The sequence below is a fragment of the Calonectris borealis genome, chromosome 29, assembly GCF_964195595.1.
Source record: "Calonectris borealis chromosome 29, bCalBor7.hap1.2, whole genome shotgun sequence".
NCBI classification, from domain to species: Eukaryota; Metazoa; Chordata; class Aves; order Procellariiformes; family Procellariidae; genus Calonectris; species Calonectris borealis.
The window spans coordinates 4,848,772-4,873,056 of record NC_134340.1 but is presented as its reverse complement, the minus strand read 5'-3'; the positions used below and the strand labels follow the sequence as shown (position 1 = coordinate 4,873,056).

At 52.9% G+C, this 24,285-nt stretch overlaps 1 long non-coding RNA gene across 1 annotated transcript; it reads right to left on the bottom strand.

Annotated features, from left to right (window-relative positions):
- Positions 1–13,179: 13,179 nt before the first annotated feature.
- Positions 13,180–24,091, bottom strand: LOC142094174 (uncharacterized). Its single transcript, XR_012677616.1, has 3 exons — positions 23,904–24,091; positions 18,166–18,224; positions 13,180–15,113 (listed from the first exon to the last, which is right to left on the bottom strand). It is a non-coding gene; the product is annotated as an uncharacterized LOC142094174 (long non-coding RNA).
- Positions 24,092–24,285: the final 194 nt, after the last annotated feature.

Below are 24,285 nucleotides of genomic sequence, written 5' to 3'. Positions count from 1 at the left end.
ACTCTCAACATAGGGAGCCTACGGCGCATGCGCTCGCCGATCGAGCGCGCTGCACGAGCCACAGCCACCCCGTCTATTGGTTCCTAGGCCTTGTTCACGCAACATATTACCATAGTCCAGCATTTACGTATTAACCTACACTCAAGCCAACAGCAAAAGGTAACAAAGCAAGCAAAATTATACCTTGTACTTTATATTTCTTCGTTACGGCACGTCTTCCACGTCCTTCACGTCCTCCCCTAACATTTTCTCAACCTTCCTTCTCCTTCTGTATTCAGCATTTTCACACAATAGACCATAAACCGTCTGTTTTCTATGCTGACTGCCGTTTTCTTAGCTATCTATTTCTCACCCAGCGTCCAGCCACGGACCAAAAGCCCATCTTTTAACCCTTCCGTATGCATGTGTATCTCCCGTCAGCTGCGGACAGACTAAAACAGAACAGACCTCATCGACACCCAAATCCAACTGCAAAACCCACCTCAGTAAGGCTCGTGAACACACCTCCCTTTCCCAACCAAAAGGTCCCCTGGTCCCAAAAGTTTAGAAACCCCTTCTCTTCTCCTCAACCGTCAGGGAAGGAACCCTGCTCCTTCCTGACAGCTCCTGCCCTGGATTTGCACCCCTGAACCCCCTGTGTCGCCCGCTCCCCGGGAGCTGCTCTTCCCAGCTATGCCCAGGCTTCCGCGAGCACCTCCTATCTTCCACCTTCCCACACACTCTCACCTCTGCTACAGCCCCACGAAATAAGCAAAGTCCTGACGCTTATCATCTACGAGGGGCTGGCCGCAAGCTGCATCCGTTCTAGGGACAACATGATACTCTGTGGGCGAATGGGAAAGGCCATGAGCCGTTCCATACGCTGAAAGGTACTATGCCTTATATGTCCCTGCTACTTTCTTGAACAATGCTAGAACTCCGTCTACAGATGCGTACAAGATGCTCACCTCAACCCCTGCTAAATACTCTCACCATTGCTCCTATCCAGAGACGATGTCAACAGCTTCTGCAATATACAGCAAGTCTGGTGGAAAAAAAAAACACAACAAGGTTCCATCTTCAATAAAGTCAGGAATTCCAAAACAATACAATGCACCTGGAATAAAATAAAAACCAAAACCATATTATTAACCAAAACCATACATCTTGCCACCTCTGAACACCCAATACAAATTTACTGACCTTGGGGGGAAAAAAAAAAAAGCTGCATACAAGTGTGCTTTCTTCTACACATGCAGCTGAACCTTGACTGGTCCGGAAGCCCTTACCTTAACCAGACCCCTCTGCTTCTCTAAATATCAAAACAAGACTACCCAAAGAGCTTAGGCAGCTCAAAAGCTGCAGTCAGCTGCAGGAACAGCAGACCACCACCTCCAGAGAAGCCCAGCAGCAGAATGAGCTGCCTGAGGAGAGGCTGTAGCTCATATGGTCTGGGCCCCGCCCACCACCCTTCCCACAATCCCCTGGCAAAGGAGAGGAGTGAACGACCAGAAGCACGGGGAACAAAACCAGGGCCCGGGGGACAAAATCAGAGCCCCGGGGACAAAACCAGGGCCGGGGGAAAAAACCAGAACCCCGGGGAGAAAACCAGGGCCCCGGGGACAAAACCAGGGCCCCGGGGAACAAAACCAGAGGCCCCGGGGACAAAACCAGGGCCCCGGGGACAAAACCAGGGCCCCGGGGGACAAAACCAGGGCCCCGGGGGACAAAACCAGGGCCCCGGGGGACAAAACCAGGGCCCCGGGGACAAAACCAGGGCCCCGGGGACAAAACCAGGGCCCCGGGGACAAAACCAGGGCCCCGGGGACAAAACCAGGGCCCCGGGGACAAAACCAGGGCCCCGGGGACAAAACCAGGGCCCCGGGGACAAAACCAGGGCCCCGGGGACAAAACCAGGGCCCCGGGGACAAAACCAGGGCCCCGGGGACAAAACCAGGGCCCCGGGGACAAAACCAGGGCCCCGGGGACAAAACCAGGGCCCCGGGGACAAAACCAGGGCCCCGGGGACAAAACCAGGGCCCCGGGGACAAAACCAGGGCCCCGGGGACAAAACCAGGGCCCCGGGGACAAAACCAGGGCCCCGGGGACAAAACCAGGGCCCCGGGGACAAAACCAGGGCCCCGGGGACAAAACCAGGGCCCCGGGGACAAAACCAGGGCCCCGGGGACAAAACCAGGGCCCCGGGGACAAAACCAGGGCCCCGGGGACAAAACCAGGGCCCCGGGGACAAAACCAGGGCCCGAGGAACAAAACCAGGGCCCGAGGAACAAAACCAGGGCCCGAGGAACAAAACCAGGGCCCGAGGAACAAAACCGAGGCCCGTGGGAGAAAACCGAGGCCCGTGGGAGAAAACCAGGGCCCGGGGAACAAAACCAGGGCCCCGGGAACAAAACCAGCGCCCCGGGAACAAAACCAGCGCCCCGGGAACAAAACCGAGGCCCGTGGGAGAAAACCAGCGCCCCGGGAACAAAACCAGCGCCCCGGGAACAAAACCAGCGCCCCGGGAACAAAACCAGCGCCCCGGGAACAAAACCAGCGCCCCGGGAACAAAACCAGCGCCCCGGGAACAAAACCAGCGCCCCGGGAACAAAACCAGCGCCCCGGGAACAAAACCAGCGCCCCGGGAACAAAACCAGCGCCCCGGGAACAAAACCAGCGCCCCGGGAACAAAACCAGCGCCCCGGGAACAAAACCAGCGCCCCGGGAACAAAACCAGCGCCCCGGGAACAAAACCGCGGTCCATGGGAGAAAACCAGGGCCCGGGGAACAAAACCAAAGCCCCTGGAAAAAAACCAAAGCCCCGGGGAGAAAACGAGAGCAAGCGGGAGAAAACCAGAGCCCGGGGAACAAAACCAGAGCCCGGGGAACAAAACCAGAGCCCGGGGAACAAAACCAGAGCCCGGGGAACAAAACCAGAGCCCCGGAAACAAAACTGAGGCCCGCGGGAGAAAACCAGGGCCCGGGGAACAAAACCAGTGCCCCGGGAACAAAACCAGGTCCCCGGGAACAAAACCAGCGCCCCGGGAACAAAACCGTGGCCCGCGGGAGAAAACCAGGGCCCGGGGAACAAAACCAAAGCCTCTGGAACAAAACCAAAGCCCCGGGGAGAAAATGAGAGCAAGCGGGAGAAAACCAGAGGCCCCGGGGAACAAAACCAGAGCCCTGGGAACAAAACCAGCTCCCTGGGAAAAAAACCGAGGCCCGCGGGAGAAAACCAGGGCCCCGGGAACAAAACCAGGGCCCCGGGAACAAAACCAGCGCCCCGGGAACAAAACCGCGGCCCGCGGGAGAAAACCAGAGCCCGGGGAACAAAACCAAAGCCCCTGTAAGAAAACCAAAGCCCCGGGGAGAAAACCAGCGCCCCGGGGAACAAAACCAGCGCCCCGGGGAACAAAACCAGCGCCCCGGGGAACAAAACGAGAGCAAGCGGGAGAAAACCAGGGCCCGGGGGACAACACCAGGGCCCGGGGGACAACACCAGGGCCCCGGGAACACAACTAGCGCCCGGGGGACAAAACCAGGGCCCCGGGGGACAAAACCAGGGCCCCGGCGGACAAAACCAGGGCCCCGGGGGACAAAACCAGGGCCCCGGGGGACAAAACCAGGGCCCCGGGGGACAAAACCAGGGCCCCGGGGGACAAAACCAGGGCCCCGGGGGACAAAACCAGGGCCCCGGGGGACAAAACCAGGGCCCCGGGGGACAAAACCAGGGCCCCGGGGGACAAAACCAGGGCCCCGGGGGACAAAACCAGGGCCCCGGGGGACAAAACCAGGGCCCCGGGGGACAAAACCAGGGCCCCGGGAAGGAAACCGGGGCCCGGGGGACAAAACCAGGGGCCCGGGGGACAAAACCAGGGGCCCGGGGGACAAAACCAGGGCCCCGGGGGACAAAACCAGGGCCCCGGGGGACAAAACCAGGGCCCGGGGGACAAAACCAGGGCCCGGGGGACAAAACCAGGGCCCGGGGGACAAAACCAGGGCCCGGGGGACAAAACCAGAGCCCCGGGAACAAAACCAACGCCCCGGGAACAAAACCAGAGCCCTGGGGAACAAAACCAGAGCCCCGGCATCACAAGCTGGGCCCGAGGCGCGTCACCTGAGCTCCGAACAGCGGAAGTGGCGCCCCATGAGCAGCAGAACCCGCGCCTAGAACCCGCGCCTAGAACCCGCGCCTAGAACCCGCGCCTAGAACCCGCGCCTAGAACCCGCGCCTAGAACCCGCGCCTAGAACCCGCGCCTAGAACCCGCGCCTAGAACCCGCGCCTAGAACCCGCGCCTAGAACCCGCGCCTAGAACCCGCGCCTAGAACCCGCGCCTAGAACCCGCGCCTAGAACCCGCGCCTAGAACCCGCACCTAGAACCCGCACCTAGAACCCCAGGAGCGTGCTCTGGGCACACCGGGACCCCCAGCAGCACCGCAAGAAGGCCCAGAAGCACCCCAAGACGCCCAGAAGCATCCTCTGGCCGCCCCGACAACCCCAGGAGCACCCCGTGGGCACACAGGGACTCCCACAGCATCCAGAACCCCCACAAGCACCCCAAGACCCCCACGAGCACCCCGTGGGCATCCAGAGACCCCCCGGAGCACAACAAGAACCCCCAGAAGCACCCCAAGACCCTCAGGACCATCCTCTGGGCACCCAGACACCCACGGGACCACACCAAGAACCCCCGGCAGCACCCCAAAGGCAGCCGGTACAGACCTCAGAGTTCTGCACCATCTATTTCGATGGACCTTAACAGACCTCATCCTTTCCCACAGGAGACTTCTCTCACCTTCAGCCCTCTATCTTGTGATGCGCAGGCCCGGGCCGTTTACTCTGCGTCTCCCGTCACTTTGGGGTTCCTTTAGACTGGCTTTCGAGGATTCCTTTACAAGGGGAGCACACATAGGCTACACAGACTATAAGCAAGGGGAAAAGCAAGCACTTCAGTCACTACAATCATGCCTTACGCTAAGGGGATTTTGCAAAGCCAGTGTCTTACCAACCCGACGACCAGCAGAAAGACGAACCATCCCTACATTCTCGGATCGTCTTGCGCCGCAAACTCAGCCCCAGCAGTCGGTAGGTGCCAGCTTTACGTGGGCGTCCCCACGGAGGCAACGGTGACCTCGCTGTACACCGGCCCACTGTTCTTCGGGAAAATCCCGGTATTTATACATTTGCCAAGGAAACGGGTTTCGACACACGTGGCCAGCGGGTGCCGAAACACGCCTCAATTGGCAACTCTCAACATAGGGAGCCTACGGCGCATGCGCTCGCCGATCGAGCGCGCTGCACGAGCCACAGCCACCCCGTCTATTGGTTCCTAGGCCTTGTTCACGCAACATATTACCATAGTCCAGCATTTACGTATTAACCTATACTCAAGCCAACAGCAAAAGGTAACAAAGCAAGCAAAATTATACCTTGTACTTTATATTTCTTCGTTACGGCACGTCTTCCACGTCCTTCACGTCCTCCCCTAACATTTTCTCAACCTTCCTTCTCCTTCTGTATTCAGCATTTTCACACAATAGACCATAAACCGTCTGTTTTCTACGCTGACTGCCGTTTTCTTAGCTATCTATTTCTCACCCAGCGTCCAGCCACGGACCAAAAGCCCATCTTTTAACCCTTCCGTATGCATGTGTATCTCCCGTCAGCTGCGGACAGACTAAAACAGAACAGACCTCATCGACACCCAAATCCAACTGCAAAACCCACCTCAGTAAGGCTCGTGAACACACCTCCCTTTCCCAACCAAAAGGTCCCCTGGTCCCAAAAGTTTAGAAACCCCTTCTCTTCTCCTCAACCGTCAGGGAAGGAACCCCGCTCCTTCCTGACAGCTCCTGCCCTGGATTTGCACCCCTGAACCCCCTGTGTCGCCCGCTCCCCGGGAGCTGCTCTTCCCAGCTATGCCCAGGCTTCCGCGAGCACCTCCTATCTTCCACCTTCCCACACACTCTCACCTCTGCTACAGCCCCACGAAATAAGCAAAGTCCTGACGCTTATCATCTACGAGGGGCTGGCCGCAAGCTGCATCCGTTCTAGGGACAACATGATACTCTGTGGGCGAATGGGAAAGGCCATGAGCCGTTCCATACGCTGAAAGGTACTATGCCTTATATGTCCCTGCTACTTTCTTGAACAATGCTAGAACTCCGTCTACAGATGCGTACAAGATGCTCATCTCAACCCCTGCTAAATACTCTCACCATTGCTCCTATCCAGAGACGATGTCAACAGCTTCTGCAATATACAGCAAGTCTGGTGGAAAAAAAAAACACAACAAGGTTCCATCTTCAATAAAGTCAGGAATTCCAAAACAATACAATGCACCTGGAATAAAATAAAAACCAAAACCATATTATTAACCAAAACCATACATCTTGCCACCTCTGAACACCCAATACAAATTTACTGACCTTGGGGGGAAAAAAAAAAAAGCTGCATACAAGTGTGCTTTCTTCTACACATGCAGCTGAACCTTGACTGGTCCGGAAGCCCTTACCTTAACCAGACCCCTCTGCTTCTCTAAATATCAAAACAAGACTACCCAAAGAGCTTAGGCAGCTCAAAAGCTGCAGTCAGCTGCAGGAACAGCAGACCACCACCTCCAGAGAAGCCCAGCAGCAGAATGAGCTGCCTGAGGAGAGGCTGTAGCTCATATGGTCTGGGCCCCGCCCACCACCCTTCCCACAATCCCCTGGCAAAGGAGAGAAGTGAACGACCAGAAGCACGGGGGACGAAACCAGGGCCCCGGGGGACGAAACCAGGGCCCCGGGGGACGAAACCAGGGCCCCGGGGGACGAAACCAGGGCCCCGGGGGACGAAACCAGGGCCCCGGGGGACGAAACCAGGGCCCCGGGGGACGAAACCAGGGCCCCGGGGGACGAAACCAGGGCCCCGGGGGACGAAACCAGGGCCCCGGGGGACGAAACCAGGGCCCCGGGGGACGAAACCAGGGCCCCGGGGGACGAAACCAGGGCCCCGGGGGACGAAACCAGGGCCCCGGGGGACGAAACCAGGGCCCCGGGGGACGAAACCAGGGCCCCGGGGGACGAAACCAGGGCCCCGGGGGACGAAACCAGGGCCCCGGGGGACGAAACCAGGGCCCCGGGGGACGAAACCAGGGCCCCGGGGGACGAAACCAGGGCCCCGGGGGACGAAACCAGGGCCCCGGGGGACGAAACCAGGGCCCCGGGGGACGAAACCAGGGCCCCGGGGGACGAAACCAGGGCCCCGGGGGACGAAACCAGGGCCCCGGGGGACGAAACCAGGGCCCCGGGGGACGAAACCAGGGCCCCGGGGGACGAAACCAGGGCCCCGGGGGACGAAACCAGGGCCCCGGGGGACGAAACCAGGGCCCCGGGGGACGAAACCAGGGCCCCGGGGGACGAAACCAGGGCCCCGGGGGACGAAACCAGGGCCCCGGGGGACGAAACCAGGGCCCCGGGGGACGAAACCAGGGCCCCGGGGGACGAAACCAGGGCCCCGGGGGACGAAACCAGGGCCCCGGGGGACGAAACCAGGGCCCCGGGGGACGAAACCAGGGCCCCGGGGGACGAAACCAGGGCCCCGGGGGACGAAACCAGGGCCCCGGGGGACGAAACCAGGGCCCCGGGGGACGAAACCAGGGCCCCGGGGGACGAAACCAGGGCCCCGGGGGACGAAACCAGGGCCCCGGGGGACGAAACCAGGGCCCCGGGGGACGAAACCAGGGCCCCGGGGGACGAAACCAGGGCCCCGGGGGACGAAACCAGGGCCCCGGGGGACGAAACCAGGGCCCCGGGGGACGAAACCAGGGCCCCGGGGGACGAAACCAGGGCCCCGGGGGACGAAACCAGGGCCCCGGGGGACGAAACCAGGGCCCCGGGGGACGAAACCAGGGCCCCGGGGGACGAAACCAGGGCCCCGGGGGACGAAACCAGGGCCCCGGGGGACGAAACCAGGGCCCCGGGGGACGAAACCAGGGCCCCGGGGGACGAAACCAGGGCCCCGGGGGACGAAACCAGGGCCCCGGGGGACGAAACCAGGGCCCCGGGGGACGAAACCAGGGCCCCGGGGGACGAAACCAGGGCCCCGGGGGACGAAACCAGGGCCCCGGGGGACGAAACCAGGGCCCCGGGGGACGAAACCAGGGCCCCGGGGGACGAAACCAGGGCCCCGGGGGACGAAACCAGGGCCCCGGGGACGAAACCAGGGCCCCGGGGACGAAACCAGGGCCCCCGGGACAAAACCAGGGCCCGGGGGACAAAACCAGGGCCCGGGGGACAAAACTAGCACCCCGGGGAGAAAACCAGGGGCCCGGGGAGAAAACCAGGGGCCCGGGGAACAAAACCGGGGCGCGGGGAACAAAACCGGGGCGCGGGGAACACCACCGGGGCGCGGGGGGACACCACCGGGGCGCGGGGGGACACCACCGGGGCGCGGGGGGACACCACCGGGGCCCCGGGGGACAAAACCGGGGCCCGGGGGACAAAACCGGGGCCCCGGGACACAACCGGGGCCCCCGGGACACAACCGGGGCCCCCGGGACACAACCGGGGCCCCCGGGACACAACCGGGGCCCCCGGGACACAACCGGGGCCCCCGGGACACAACCGGGGCCCCCGGGACACAACCGGGGCCCCCGGGACACAACCGGGGCCCGAGGCGCGTCACCTGAGCTCCGAACAGCGGAAGTGGTGCCCCATGAGCAGCAGAACCGGCGCCTAGAACCGGCGCCTAGAACCGGCGCCTAGAAACCCAGGAGCGTGCTCTGGGCACACCGGGACCCCCAGCAGCACCGCAAGAAGGCCCAGAAGCACCCCAAGACGCCCAGAAGCATCCTCTGGCCGCCCCGACAACCCCAGGAGCACCCCGTGGGCACACAGGGACTCCCACAGCATCCAGAACCCCCACAAGCACCCCAAGACCCCCACGAGCACCCCGTGGGCATCCAGAGACCCCCCCAGAGCACAACAAGAACCCCCAGAAGCACCCCAAGACCCTCAGGACCATCCTCTGGGCACCCAGACACCCACGGGACCACACCAAGAACCCCCGGCAGCACCCCAAAGGCAGCCGGTACAGACCTCAGAGTTCTGCACCATCTATTTGGATCGACCTTAACAGACCTCATCCTTTCCCACAGGAGACTTCTCTCACCTTCAGCCCTCTATCTTGTGATGCGCGGGCCCGGGCCGTTTACTCTGCGTCTCCCGTCACTTTGGGGTTCCTTTAGACTGGCTTTCGAGGATTCCTTTAGCAGGGGAGCACACATAGGCTACACAGACTATAAGCAAGGGGAAAAGCAAGCACTTCAGTCACTACAATCATGCCTTACGCTAAGGGTATTTTGCAAAGCCAGTGTCTTACCAACCCGACGACCAGCAGAAAGACGAACCATCCCTACATTCTCGGATCGTCTTGCGCCGCAAACTCAGCCCCAGCAGTCGGTAGGTGCCAGCTTTACGTGGGCGTCCCCACGGAGGCAACGGTGACCTCGCTGTACACCGGCCCACTGTTCTTCGGGAAAATCCCGGTATTTATACATTTGCCAAGGAAACGGGTTTCGACACACGTGGCCAGCGGGTGCCGAAACACGCCTCAATTGGCAACTCTCAACATAGGGAGCCTACGGCGCATGCGCTCGCCGATCGAGCGCGCTGCACGAGCCACAGCCACCCCGTCTATTGGTTCCTAGGCCTTGTTCACGCAACATATTACCATAGTCCAGCATTTACGTATTAACCTATACTCAAGCCAACAGCAAAAGGTAACAAAGCAAGCAAAATTATACCTTGTACTTTATATTTCTTCGTTACGGCACGTCTTCCACGTCCTTCACGTCCTCCCCTAACATTTTCTCAACCTTCCTTCTCCTTCTGTATTCAGCATTTTCACACAATAGACCATAAACCGTCTGTTTTCTATGCTGACTGACGTTTTCTCAGCTATCTATTTCTCACCCAGCGTCCAGCCACGGACCAAAAGCCCATTTTTAACCCTTCCGTATACATGTGTATCTCCCGTCAGCTGCGGACAGACTAAAACAGAACAGACCTCATCGATACCCAAATCCAACTGCAAAACCCACCTCAGTAAGGCTCGTGAACACACCTCCCTTTCCCAACCAAAAGGTCCCCTGGTCCCAAAAGTTTAGAAACCCCTTCTCTTCTCCTCAACCGTCAGGGAAGGAACCCCGCTCCTTCCTGACAGCTCCTGCCCTGGATTTGCACCCCTGAACCCCCTGTGTCGCCCGCTCCCCGGGAGCTGCTCTTCCCAGCTATGCCCAGGCTTCTGCGAGCACCTCCTATCTTCCACCTTCCCACACACTCTCACCTCTGCTACAGCCCCACGAAATAAGCAAAGTCCTGACGCTTATCATCTACGAGGGGCTGGCCGCAAGCTGCATCCGTTCTAGGGACAACATGATACTCTGTGGGCGAACAGGAAAGGCCATGAGCCGTTCCATACGCTGAAAGGTACTATGCCTTATATGTCCCTGCTACTTTCTTGAACAATGCTAGAACTCCGTCTACAGATGCATACAAGGAACAAAACCGGGGCCCGCGGGGGGGACAAAACCAGGGGCCCGCGGGGGGGACAAAACTGCAATAAAAATGCAATAAAAAGCAATGACATACAGGACAGAGGAAAAACTTTCAAATAGGATCACCAAAGTAGATAAAAGTAGACATAGAAACAAAGGTTTACAAGCCAAGGATTAAGAAATGAAAAGATGAAAAAATAGGGACACTGAACTAGAACAGAGACATAAACCAAAATTTTAAATAAGGCAGCACTAAGGAAGGACAAGAAGTAATTCAAAACTAAAGACATCAAATGGCATAAAAGTAGACATGGAACATTTTAAAAGCAACAAGGACTATGAGAAGTAAAAAAAAAAAAAAAAAAAACACAAAAAAACACCAAACAAAACCAAAAAAGAATATTAAACAACAGGGAGAATGAACTAAATAAACAGAGACGTAAAAAGTAAATTTTTAAAATGACAGGGTACATGACAGGCAGGAAACATAAAAAACAGGGATAGAAAGCTTCACAAAAGCAGGCATAGAAGGAAAATTTTAAAAACGATGAGGTACAGGACAGATAGGAAAAAACTGAAAACAGAGACAGCAAAGTAGATAACAGTAGACATTGAATCAACATTTTAAAAGCCAAGGGATTAAGGGAGGAAAGAATTAAACAATATTGGTAGCAAATGAAAATGCAGAGATAGAAAGAATTTTAAAAGCGAAAGCACTAGGGAAAGACAAGAAATAATGAAGAAAGTAAAACAGCGAACGGAATAGGGGTACAAAGAAAGAAAAATTAAGGAGATGAGGAAAAAAATTTTAAAATAGCAACAGCAAACTAAAACAGAGACGTAGAAAGAAAATTTTAAAACTCATGGCAATAAGTAAAGCAAGAGAAAACAATTTGAAAATCAAGACAACAAACGAGACAAAAGTAGAAGATTTTTCAAGCTGATGGATTAAGAGAGGAAAGAACTAAAAAATAGCGACAGTGAACTAAAAGACATACATAGACAAAAACTTTTCAAAGCGACAGCACTAAGAAAAGACAAGAAATCATTAAAAATTCAAGACAGGGAACAGCATAAAAGTAGACATAGAAAGAAAACTTAAAAAACAACAAGCATTAGGGAAATAAAGGGAAAAAATTATGAAATAGGGACAGCAAACTAAAACAGATGTAGAAAGAAAATATAAAACCGAGGGCACTAAGGAAAGACAAGAAATAATTAAAAATAAATACATCAAAGGGAAAAAGGTAGACATAGAACATTTAAAAAGCGAGGGGTGTTAGGGAAATAAAGGGAAAAATTAAAAAATAGCGACACCTAAGTAAGCCAGAGATGCAGAAAGATAATTTACAAAGCAAAGGCACTACTAAAGACAAGAAATCATTAAAAAATAAATACAGCGACCCAAATAAAAGCAGACAGAAAATTTGAAAAGCGAGGTTGATTAAAAAAATAAGGAAAATGTGGTGTATGATTGCACAGACCCTGACATATACATGCACAGAATCCTTTATTGTTACAATACTGGAGCCTTTATCATAACAGGGCAGTCCCACAGTCTCTCTCTCTCCATTGCTTCACCCTTCTGTCTCTCTCCATTGCTTCACCCTCCTGTTGCTCTCCGTTGCCTCTCTTAAATCTTCCTTCCGGCAACAATCACGTCTGCTCACAATTCCCTTCACCTGTTTTGGCTCTTGAATCAGCTGGTACTCATTGGCTCTTGAATCAGCTGGTACTCATTAGGCCACACCTCAAGGTAACCACAAGCAGCATTCCTAACTGAGAGCTTTTACATTTTGATGTTTACAGTTTCCTTACAGAAGGGACAACTAAGCCAGGTGTTCAGGTCTTTTCTCAGGCGTATGTACGCACCTGCTAGTTCTCAGCGCACAGGCCAAAGTCCTATCTGATCTTGACTGAAACTCCCAATTCCACAATTCTTCTCCACATCTCCCCCTTTTTTGTTTATTCTCAATTGCAAGCTGAAAAAGCAACAACTCAGCAGCTTCAGGAGACTCTATTTGACATTGTCTAGTAGTTTGTAATCCATCCAAGAATCACACATAGGGCTCTTGCGTCCCTTGCCAGATCATAGCGAATGATGATACTTGCTTGCCAAAATCTGACACTCATCTTAACACTTTCATAACCAAATCAGCCACCTGTGTAAGCACTTCGCAAGGCAAGGCAGCTTGTGCAGCAGGTGACATCCAATTCCCTTCACCTAAGAGTTCATAGGGTAGTTGCAAATTGTCCATTACCTTCACAAGAACAAGTTCACAATACTCAGAAAACCACACAGAATACTGCACCACTAACAAAACAGGGCATAGTATAGACTTCCAATCTAAAGGAGTCATCGTATATGATTCCCCTATTGCTTACAATAAGTTTTTAGTAAATGAAGCCTGTAACCCATACTCCTTTATCAATTTGCATACCTCCTTAATCACCTCATATAGTAAATGACACTCTGGCACTCTGCCAGGTCAATAAATTACAGGCATGGCCTGGAGAAGCATTACATTCCCCCTTTTTTTTTTTTTTTTTACTTATTTTTTGCATTTTCCTGTTTTATTTCGGATTATTCTTCATGAAGTTTAACTCACATCTGATTTATCCATCCCCCCAGATGACAAAGCAGATTTGAAAGTGGGGTTTGTTTTTTTTTTTTTTTTTTTTTTTTTTTTTTTTTTTTGATCAGAGTTGGCCAGAATACTTTCCACAAAAAAGAAACAGAAAGTTTGGTAGCATTCAGAAAATTAAAGTGAATCATCTTCAAAACAACAGTTTTTCAACAATGTGTAAACTTACAAATATTAATCTTAATTTAACACTTGTAATACAAAAACAAACTTAACACTTCTAATACAAAGACCTATTTCCATTTTAACCAGACAAATATTAATCTTAACTTACTAAACCTATCTTCTTTTATCATATAACGTTACAGTCTAGAAAAATTATTTACACTACAATACAAAGATCAATTCTACATGACAAAACGGCATACAAACTTAACACTTCTAATACAAGGCTTAACTTACTAAACCTATTTTCTTTTACACAAACTTACAAATATTAATCTCAACTTACTAAACCTATTTTCTTTTATAGATTTTATACAAACTTAACACTTCTAATACAGAGATACAAAACTTAACACTTCTAATACAAAGACCTTTCCTGTTCTCCATCACACAGTTCGCTTTCCTCTAGAACATCAGACTCTAACCAAAAAATAACAACAATGTCAAGGAAGATCAAGTGTTAGATTTAGGATCACTCTACATCACTGAAACAGAACACAAAAAAATACAGACACATCTCATCGCAACTGAGGGGGAAGTGGTTTCCTGCAGGGCTCTTTTAGCTTTTTAGAACAGAAGCAATGGTGTAGTCATTCTTTTTTTTTTTACCATACCCAAAGGCTGATAAGGGGGGGGAGGGGGGGCTGCAAATCCCTGCAGCAGATTTTCTTGGGGGGGAACAAATGGTGCTGGTTTCACAATGGAAGACCGAAAAAGTGTCTTTAGTCTCTGTCGCTGTAAAATTTCATCTGCCGTTGGCGCAAGTTCAAACAAATCTTTCCTATCTTTTGATTCTCCCTCCAGTATTGCTGAATCAGTCACATTTTGCAACACCTGCTCTGCAGGACACAACTTCTGCAGAGCCATATACACAACTCGCCAGGTAATCAATATTCCTTCTGGAACTTCCAACTGCAAAGTTTTCCTCATCTGCAGTTCTTCTCCCACCTTTTACCATAGGGCTAAATCATAACACCCTATGGTTCCCTCAGAAAGAAACCAAGGACAATGTTCTCGGCAAGTTGAAGCTTCTGTGACTGAGGTGCCAACTGCCCCATGACTAATGTATAAAGTTCATATAACTTCCCTGTGGCTGCTCACCTGAATCGTCCTGCGACCGGTGATGAATTGAGCTCGATATGTTGATCCTCTGTTTATCCTCCGTCCAGCTCAACAGGGGTACACCACCGGATATTTCTATTTCCTTTCTTCAAGACCTTCTTTCTTTAGGCTTTCCTCTTTCAGTCCCTGTTCGGGCGCCATTTGTGGTGTATGATTGCACAGACCCTGACATATACATGCACAGAATCCTTTATTGTTACAATACTGGAGCCTTTATCATAACAGGGCAGTCCCACAGTCTCTCTCTCTCCATTGCTTCACCCTTCTGTCTCTCTCCATTGCTTCACCCTCCTGTTGCTCTCCGTTGCCTCTCTTAAATCTTCCTTCCGGCAACGATCACATGTCTGCTCACAATTCCCTTCACCTGTTTTGGCTCTTGAATCAGCTGGTACTCATTGGCTCTTGAATCAGCTGGTACTCATTAGGCCACACCTCAAGGTAACCACAAGCAGCATTCCTAACTGAGAGCTTTTACATTTTGATGTTTACAGTTTCCTTACAGAAGGGACAACTAAGCCAGGTGTTCAGGTCTTTTCTCAGGCGTATGTACGCACCTGCTAGTTCTCAGCGCACAGGCCAAAGTCCTATCTGATCTTGACTGAAACTCCCGATTCCACAATTCTTCTCCACAGGAAAAAATTAATAAATTGTGACAGCCAACTAAAACGGAGCCATAGAAAGAAAATATAAAAAGCGACGGCACAAAAGAAAGAAAACAACAAAGGGAATAAAATTAGGCATAGAAAGAACATTTAAGAAGTGATAGGCATTAGGGAAATCAAGAAAAAAATTATGAAATAGGGGCACCAAACTGAAACAGAGACATGAAAAGAAAATTTTAAAAGTAACCGCACTAAGAAAACACAAGAAATAATTAAAAAATAAAGACAGCAAATGGAATAAAAGCAGACAGAAAATTTTAAAAGCAACGGAGATTAAGAAAATAAGAAAAAATTAGAAAGTAGCGATGGCAAACTAAAACAGAGACATAGAAATATAAAGCAAAGAAATTAAGAACAGAGAGGGGAAAAAAAAAATAGGGTCAGCAAACTAAATAAATGGAGACATTGAAACAAAATTTTAAAAGTGATGAAGTAGAGGATAGGCAGGAAGAAATTAAAAACACAAACAGGAAACTGGATAACTGGAGTCAGAGAGAGAAAATTTAGAAAGCAACAGGATACTGGCCGTATGGGTAAGGAGTTAAATATCAGGAGAGGGAGCCACAAGGAAAAGACGTTGGAAGAGCAACAGGGTACAGAGCACAGGGAGTCACTGAAAACAGAGAGGGGTCATGCTGAATAGAGGGAGACCTAGAAATGCAATTTGCACAAACAATGGGGAAGAAGGCAGCGCGGGAAAAATGAAATAATAGTAGGTGGGGAGCTGGAAACGTAGAAGGTGACGGTGTACAGAACAGTGCTGACAAAAGAGCAAAAAGCTTTAGGGAGCCGGGCAGCTGGAAAGGTAGATGGAGGCAGGGACGAGCAAGGAGGTAGGCAGAGGTCAGGAGAAGCACCGCAGGGACAGACCTGGACACAAGAGATGGGACACACAACTCACCGCAGCTGCTGGAGACCGGCAGGAGACCTTTACTGCCCCGAGGCTTCTCTCTCTGCCCTTGCCCCTTCCTCCTCCACAGTGCCGGCTGCCTGACCCTCACCCACCTAAGAGCAGGGGCTGGAGCACTCCTCCCCCATGAGGCTTCCCAGACTCATGGCAGCTCACACATGCGGCCAATAGAGGCACCGAGCTCCTGGCACCGTGTGCTGGTGGTGTGCTCTGTCGGGGATCGCTGGGAGAGATCCTTCCTTGCTGTGGGGATGGGCTGTTCCTTGCCAGAGACAACTGCCTGCGGGAGCCTCTTCGTTTCACTCTTCAGCCGGGTGCTGCAGGCAAGCGTGCCCAGGCAGCCCCCTCCCCAGCTAGAGTCCCTTAGCATAGCAGGGCCAGCCCCATCCTCAGCCTCACAGGGACCACAGGGGGCTGCCCTAACCCATCCCCACCTGCAGCCTTTTTAAACCCCTGGCCCAGCCCCATCCTCACCTCATGGGTCCTACCTGGGCTGCCCCAGCCCACAGCTGGAGCCCATTGGGAAGAGGGGCCATGACCCCAGTCCCACAGCACATCACCCTTCCCCTGGACCCAACCACAGCCACTTGCCCAGAGCCCAGCGGCTGGAAACACACCCAGGAGCACAAAGGAGGCAGCAAAGGTTTGTTTCTTTACACGCATCAAAAATTTCGGTAGTGAGTTGGCTCCAAATCTCAGAGCCCAAAGGCAGCAGGACAGAGGGAAAAGAGGGAAGAAGAAAGCAGGAGGAAGGACAGAGGAAGGTAGACAACAGGTATGGGACAGGGAGCCAAAAAATGGGATACAGGGAACAAGAGAGGGACGGGGAACCGCACAAGGGTGATGAGAGAGACAGAAATGGAGCGCAGCAAGGAGGAGGATGAGGAGATGGAGCAATAAATAAGGGCGGGGGGGGTGGGTCAGAGAGCAGGGGAGAGAGAGGGGAGGAACCGAGCGGGACAACAGAAACAACAGAGAGGGACAGAAAATGAGACAGACACAGACAGGAGACAGGGGGACGGTGGGGATGTCATTTTACAATGATGGAGAACTGGATAGAGCGAGACATGTAGAAAACTACAAAAGGGGAACAAAGCAGAAAGAATTTTAAAAAAAAAAACACCAACAACAACAAAAAAGAGGGACAGGAAGCTGGATAGAGGCAGTCATAGAGAAATTAAAAAGTGACAAACACAGGAAAGAATTAAAAAAGAGAGCACATAAGATGGATAGACTGAGAACTAGAAAGGGAACAGGACAGAGAGGCAGAAAATTTAAACAATTGTTCAAGGAAGCTTTACAGAGGGGGGTTCAAAAGAGAAAATAAAAAGCGATAGGCTACCGGAAACACAGCAAGGAAAAAAATGGACAGGGAACTAGATAAATGGAGATATACAAATAAAATTTTAAAAGCAACATGGTACACAACAAGAAAGAATTAAAAACAAGGGAAAGGCAATGAGATGAACAAAGGCATAAAAAGAACATTTTAAAAATAACAGGGTAAGGAAAATGGGAAAAAAAATTTAAAACAGGGAGAGGAAACCGAATAAAAGATGAGAAAGAAAAAAATTTCAAAAGTAATGGGATACATAAGAGACAGGAAAAAAAATAAAGTAGGGATTGGGAGCTTGATGGAAGTACACATAGAAGGAAACTTGAAAATGCAAAGAGGTACAGGACAGTCAGCAGACAACTAAAAATAGGGACAGCAAACTAGAGTGCCGGTACATATAGAAACAAAATTTTAAAAGCCAAGGGATTAAGAGAGGGAAAAAGTAAAAAAAATAGAGACAGTGATCTAAACAGAGACATACAAAGAAAATTTATTAAGTGGAGCGCAGGCTGCGGACAGACAGGAAAGAATTAAATTAACACATTGGATGGGATAAAATTACACATGGAAAAACTAAAAAGCCACATCTTTTAGGAAAGACAAGAAAAATCTAAAAAATAAAAAAGGGTGACCAAGACAGAAACTTATTAAAAAATAATAATAGGGAGTTTGATCAACGTAAATATAGAAAGAAAATTTCAAAACCAACTGGCAAGAGGACAAACAGAAAAAAAAAAACAACTGTAGTGTCCCTGAACTCGCAAATGTTTCTCCCTGCTCCCCCAGCCCCGTACGTGCAATTACCTGAGCAGCGAGTGAAATCAACCACGCAGGATTTTCTTCACGTGACGCAGAAGGTGATGCTGGGGAAAGAAGAGGTAAAAGATGAACCTGTTTGTCACACCCAGCCAATGGTGAAAACCCAGGGAAGGATTCTGCCATGCGGGGCCGGGCTGTGCACCCCGGGAGCTCCAGCCGGCCGGTTTCGCTCCCCTTTGCCGGGTACCGGGGAGACACCGCTGCCTCATGCTGCCGCCTGCCTCCCGGGAGAGCCGGGGGACCCCCACCTCACTTCAGCCCTCAGGAACGGGACTGGGAGAGACCCTCCACGCAGAGAGAGGCACGTGGCGTGGATTTAATCCCCGAGGGAAGAGGCCGGGCTCCCCGCTGGCAGAAGGACAACTCGCCTCCCTGCCGCTCGGAGCGCCTTGCTGGGGACAGCCCTGCCTGCGCCTGGCTGCTCTTCAGTCGTGCTGGGAGTGCAGTGTGGCCGACGGATGCTCCGGCAAACAGACACTGCAGCGAATCGCAGCTCCTGCTCGTTACAGCTGCAGGTAATTTTGCCTCTGGCTAAGGCATGCCCCAGACAGTGGACACCCCGTCTCGTTCCAGCCCCTGCTTGCTACGGTTCTGGCTCATTGAAGCTCCAGCTCTGCACTGAAGCTCCCGTTGATTTCAGCTCCTTCTCCTTACAAGCTCCAGCTATTTGCAGCAGCCTGGGCTTTTGACAAGGTCATAAATCAATTGCTGTCATAACTTGAGTATTACTATTAAAGGTCGTAGCTGTATGTTGTATAAATATTGATTAATTAGCTTGTATTATTAATTACTTAACTATTCTAAGCAGTGTACAAAGAAAATCTGGACTCGAAGAGGGCGTGCGGGGGTCTGAAAAGCACTCTTCCCCCAGAGACCACCTCAGGCGCTGGGTTTGGCCTGCTGCATGCTGGCCTCTTGAACTTTGGGGTCCAAGAGGACCAGACCCCCACCTCCAGGGAGGGCCCACGCACCCTGCCCACCCCCTGCTTTCCCCCACAGCCCCCAATGCCCTCCCACTCCCCTGCACAAACTGGCTGCTGCTTTTGGCCCCCAAACCAGCTCACTTAGTGCCCATTTCTGAGCCCAAAAACCCAGCTGCTGAGCCTGTTCTCAAGTCCCAAAGATGCAACACTTGACCTCTGTTCCTGGGCCCAGAACTACATGACTCAGTCCCCTCTGTCAAGTCCTGAAAACGCACGACTCAACCTGTTTCTGAGCCCCAAAATCAGCCACGTGAGCCTGTTTTCAAGCCCCAGGAACAGAACACCCACTCTCCATTTTCGGGCCTGTCCTGGTTTCGGCTGGGATAGGGTTAAATTTCTTCCTAGTGCTGTGTTTTGGATTTAGTACGAGAAGAATGTTGATAACACACCGATGTTTTCAGTTGTTGCTAAGTGCCCTCCTAGTCCAAGGACAGCTCCCGTGCCTACTGACTGAGCTAGGTACACAAGATGGGAGGGAACATAATCAGGACAGCCAGCCCAGCTGGCTAATGGCGTATTCCATACCATGTGACGTCATGCTCAGTATATGAAGGGTAGGCGTGATCCAGGAAGTACCGATCGCTACTTGGTTATCGGTCAGCGCGGGTGGTGAGCAATTGCATTGTGCATCACTCATTTTGTATGTTCTATCATTATTTATTATCATTATTTTCCCTTTTCTGTTCTATTAAACTGTCTTTATCTCAACCCACGAGTTTTTCTCACTCTTACCCTTCCGATTCTCTCCCCGTCCCACTGGGGGGGGTGGGGGGAGTGAGTGAGTGGCTGCGTGGTATTTGGCTGCCTGCCAGGTTAAACCACGACAGTCCTTTTTTGGCGCCCAACGTGGGGCAACACAGCAGAAGAAGTTTTTGAGAAAGGGGAGAGAATAATTCAAATCCTTCTGAAAGCCGGCTTTGCCATAAAACCAAGTAAGGTCAAGGGACCTGCACAGGAGATCCAGTTTTTAGGAATAAAATGGCAAGATGGACGTCGTCAGATCCCAATGGATGTGATCAACAAAATAACAGCCATGTCCCCACCGACTAGCAAAAGGGAAACACAAGCTTTCTTAGGCATTGTGGGCTTTTGGAGAATGCATATTCCAGATTACAGCCTGATTGTAAGCCCCCTCTATCAAGTGACTCGGAAGAAGAACGATTTCAAATGGGGCCCTGAGCAACAACAAGCCTTTGAACAAATTAAACGGGAAATAGTTCATGCAGTAGCCCTTGGGCCAGTCCGGGCAGGACAAGATGTGAAGAATGTGCTCTACACCGCAGCCGGGGAGAATGGTCCTACCTGGAGCCTCTGGCAGAAAGCACCAGGGGAGACTCGAGGTCGACCCTTAGGGTTCTGGAGTCAGGGATACAGAGGATCGGAGGCCCGCTACACTCCAACTGAGAAGGAGATATTGGCAGCATATGAAGGGATTTGAGCTGCTTCGGAACTGGTTGGTACTGAAGCACAGCTCCTCCTGGCACCCCGACTGCCGGTGCTGGGCTGGATGTTCAAAGGGAGCATCCCCTCTACACATCATGCAACCGATGCAACGTGGAGTAAGTGGGTCACGCTGATCACACAACGGGCCCGAATAGGAAACCCCAGTCGCCCAGGAATCTTGGAGGTGATCACGAACTGGCCAGAAGGCAAAGATTTTGGAATATCCCCAGAGGAGGAGGTGACACGTGCTGAAGAAGCCCCACTGTATAATAAACTACCAGAAAGCGAGAAGCAATATGCCCTGTTCACTGATGGGTCCTGTCGCCTTGTGGGAAAGCATCGGAGGTGGAAAGCTGCTGTATGGAGTCCTATACGCCAAGTTGCAGAAACTGCTGAAGGAGAAGGTGAATCGAGCCAGTTTGCAGAGGTGAAAGCCATCCAGCTGGCCTTGGACATTGCCGAACGAGAAAAATGGCCAGTACTCTATCTCTATACTGACTCATGGATGGTGGCAAATGCCCTGTGGGGGTGGTTGCAGCAGTGGAAGCAGAACAAGTGGCAGCGCAGAGGTAAACCCATCTGGGCTGCCGCGTTGTGGCAAGATATTGCTGCCTGAGTAGAGAACCTGGTTGTAAAAGTACGTCATGTAGATGCTCACGTGCCCAAGAGTCGGGCCACTGAAGAACATCAAAACAACCAGCAGGTGGACCAGGCTGCTAAGATTGAAGTGGCTCAGGTGGATCTGGACTGGCAACATAAGGGTGAATTATTTATAGCTCGGTGGGCCCATGATGCCTCAGGCCATCAAGGAAGAGATGCAACATACAGATGGGCTCGTGATCGAGGGGTGGACTTAACCATGGACGCTATTGCACAGGTTATCCATGAATGTGAAACGTGCGCTGCAATCAAACAAGCCAAGAGAGTAAAGCCTCTTTGGTATGGGGGACGATGGTTGAAATACAAGTATGGGGAGGCCTGGCAGATTGATTATATCACACTCCCACAAACCCGCCACGGCAAGCGCTATGTGCTCACCATGGTGGAAGCAACCACCGGCTGGCTGGAGACATACCCTGTGCCCCATGCCACTGCCTGGAACACCATCCTGGGCCTTGAAAAACAAGTCCTATGGCGACATGGCACCCCAGAAAGAATTGAGTCAGACAACGGGACTCATTTCCGAAACACCCTCATAGACGCCTGGGCCAAAGAGCACGGCACTGAGTGGGTCTATCACATCCCCTACCATGCACCAGCCTCCGGGAAAATCGAACGATACAATGGGCTGCTAAAGACAACACTGAGGGCAATGGGTGGTGGGACATTCAAGCATTGGGACACACATTTAGCAAAAGCCACCTGGTTAGTCAACACTAGGGGGTCTGTTAATCGAGCTGGCCCTGCCCAATCAAGACTCTTACGTACTGTAGATGGAGATAAAGTCCCTGTCGTGCACATAAGAAATATGCTGGGGAAGACAGTCTGGGTTACTCCTGCCTCTGGCAAGGGAAAACCCATCCGTGGGATTGCTTTTGCTCAAGGACCTGGGTACACTTGGTGGGTGATGCGAAAGGATGGGCAAGTCCGGTGTGTACCTCAAGGGGATTTGATTTTGGGTGAAAATAGCCAATGAACTGAATTTTATGATGTCAATTGTTATATGATATTGTATATCATTATTTCTATGGTTGCTATCAATGGTATAGCAGTGAAAATCACCCAGATTAATGAAGAATGAGCTGACTCCGATGAAACCGAGCAAAGTGCAACGATGATAGAACTGAACGAGTGCAGCAGTACCGAAATGAGAACTGGCTTCAGGATGCAACAGCCCAACACCACACACCATCCTTCTGGCCCTGAAAGACTGTTATGACAGATGGAGCCCAAAGTTGTGGACTAAAAGAACTCAATGGACATTTGTATATATATTTATGTATATATATGTATGTATATGTATTATATGTATATATATGTATGTATATGTATTATTATGTATATATATATAAAAGATAGTGGTGATTAATTGAAATGTATCGAAAAATGTGAGACCTAAGCATAACGTAAATGGTATGGAATAAGGGGTGGATACTGTCCTGGTTTCGGCTGGGATAGGGTTAAATTTCTTCCTAGTGCTGTGTTTTGGATTTAGTACGAGAAGAATGTTGATAACACACCGATGTTTTCAGTTGTTGCTAAGTGCCCTCCTAGTCCAAGGACAGCTCCCGTGCCTACTGACTGAGCTAGGTACACAAGATGGGAGGGAACATAATCAGGACAGCCAGCCCAGCTGGCTAATGGCGTATTCCATACCATGTGACGTCATGCTCAGTATATGAAGGGTAGGCGTGATCCAGGAAGTACCGATCGCTACTTGGTTATCGGTCAGCGCGGGTGGTGAGCAATTGCATTGTGCATCACTCATTTTGTATGTTCTATCATTATTTATTATCATTATTTTCCCTTTTCTGTTCTATTAAACTGTCTTTATCTCAACCCACGAGTTTTTCTCACTCTTACCCTTCCGATTCTCTCCCCGTCCCACTGGGGGGGGTGGGGGGAGTGAGTGAGCGGCTGCGTGGTATTTGGCTGCCTGCCAGGTTAAACCACGACAGGGCCCCAAACCAGCTCACCCTGTCTGCCTTCCAACCCCCTTCGCAGTCCCCGCGTGTGATGCTGAGGGGTGGGGGAGTGAAGCCTCCCCACAGCCCTGCACCCCCAGGGCCCACATGTGGTTTTGGGGAGTGCTTGGGAGCTGCGGAAGGCCCGGCCCCGCGCCCCTGCGGGGCAGCCCCAGCACAGGCCGGGCACCGCTTTGCTGTGTCGGGCTTCATTTCTCTGGCAACACCAGCACCGCCGGGCCCGCTCCCCCGCGGGGAGCCGGGCCCAGCCCGCCTCCAGGAACGCCGGCGGCAGCAGCTGGGGCCCGTCCCCGCCCGTGCGGGCACCAGGGCTCACCCGGCGCGGCAGGAGCCCCCCGGGCCGCCGCTGCCCGCCCCGCGCCGGGGGCGGCAGAAGGTGCCCGGCCCCAGCGAGGAGCAGCCGAGAGCCGGATGGGGCGGCCCCCGCTCCCCCCGGCCGGACACGGGCTCGGCCCCAAAACCCCCGACGAACCCCAGGACAGCGCTGGGCCCGTGGCCGCTTCTGCCCCCGCCAGCCCCAGGAGAACGGGGCCCGGCCCCGCCCGCGGAGGCTCCGGCCGCCGCGCCCATAGCCCCATACGGCGCCCGGCCCCGCAGCCCGTCAGCCGTCCCGGCTCCAGCGGCCAGATGGCCGGAGCGGAGCGAAACCCACCAGCTGCCGCTCTTCTGCGCCCCGCCCCCAGGCGAGCCCCGCCCGGGCGGGGCAGCCGTGCTCTCCCCGGCCCCCGGGCGGTCTGTTCCCTCGCCGACTGTCCGGGGCCGTTCTCGTCCCGTTTCGCTCTGACGTCTCGAGCCAGTCCCGCTCCTCCGGGCTACCGGTGGTGCCCGCTGCTGCTCGGTGCTGGGCCCTGCCCACTGGGGCCGCGTGCTGTTCTCCGCCCGGCCGCGAGAAGCCATCCCGGGGCTTCCTCGGTGTGTCCAGCCCTGTCTCGTCCCCTCCCGAACTGGAGAGAGCCGGGTACGAGCGTGGAGCCTCGGGGCAGGGGTTGCCCCAGTCCCACCGACGGTCCCATCCCGCTGCTGCCTCCTTTCCC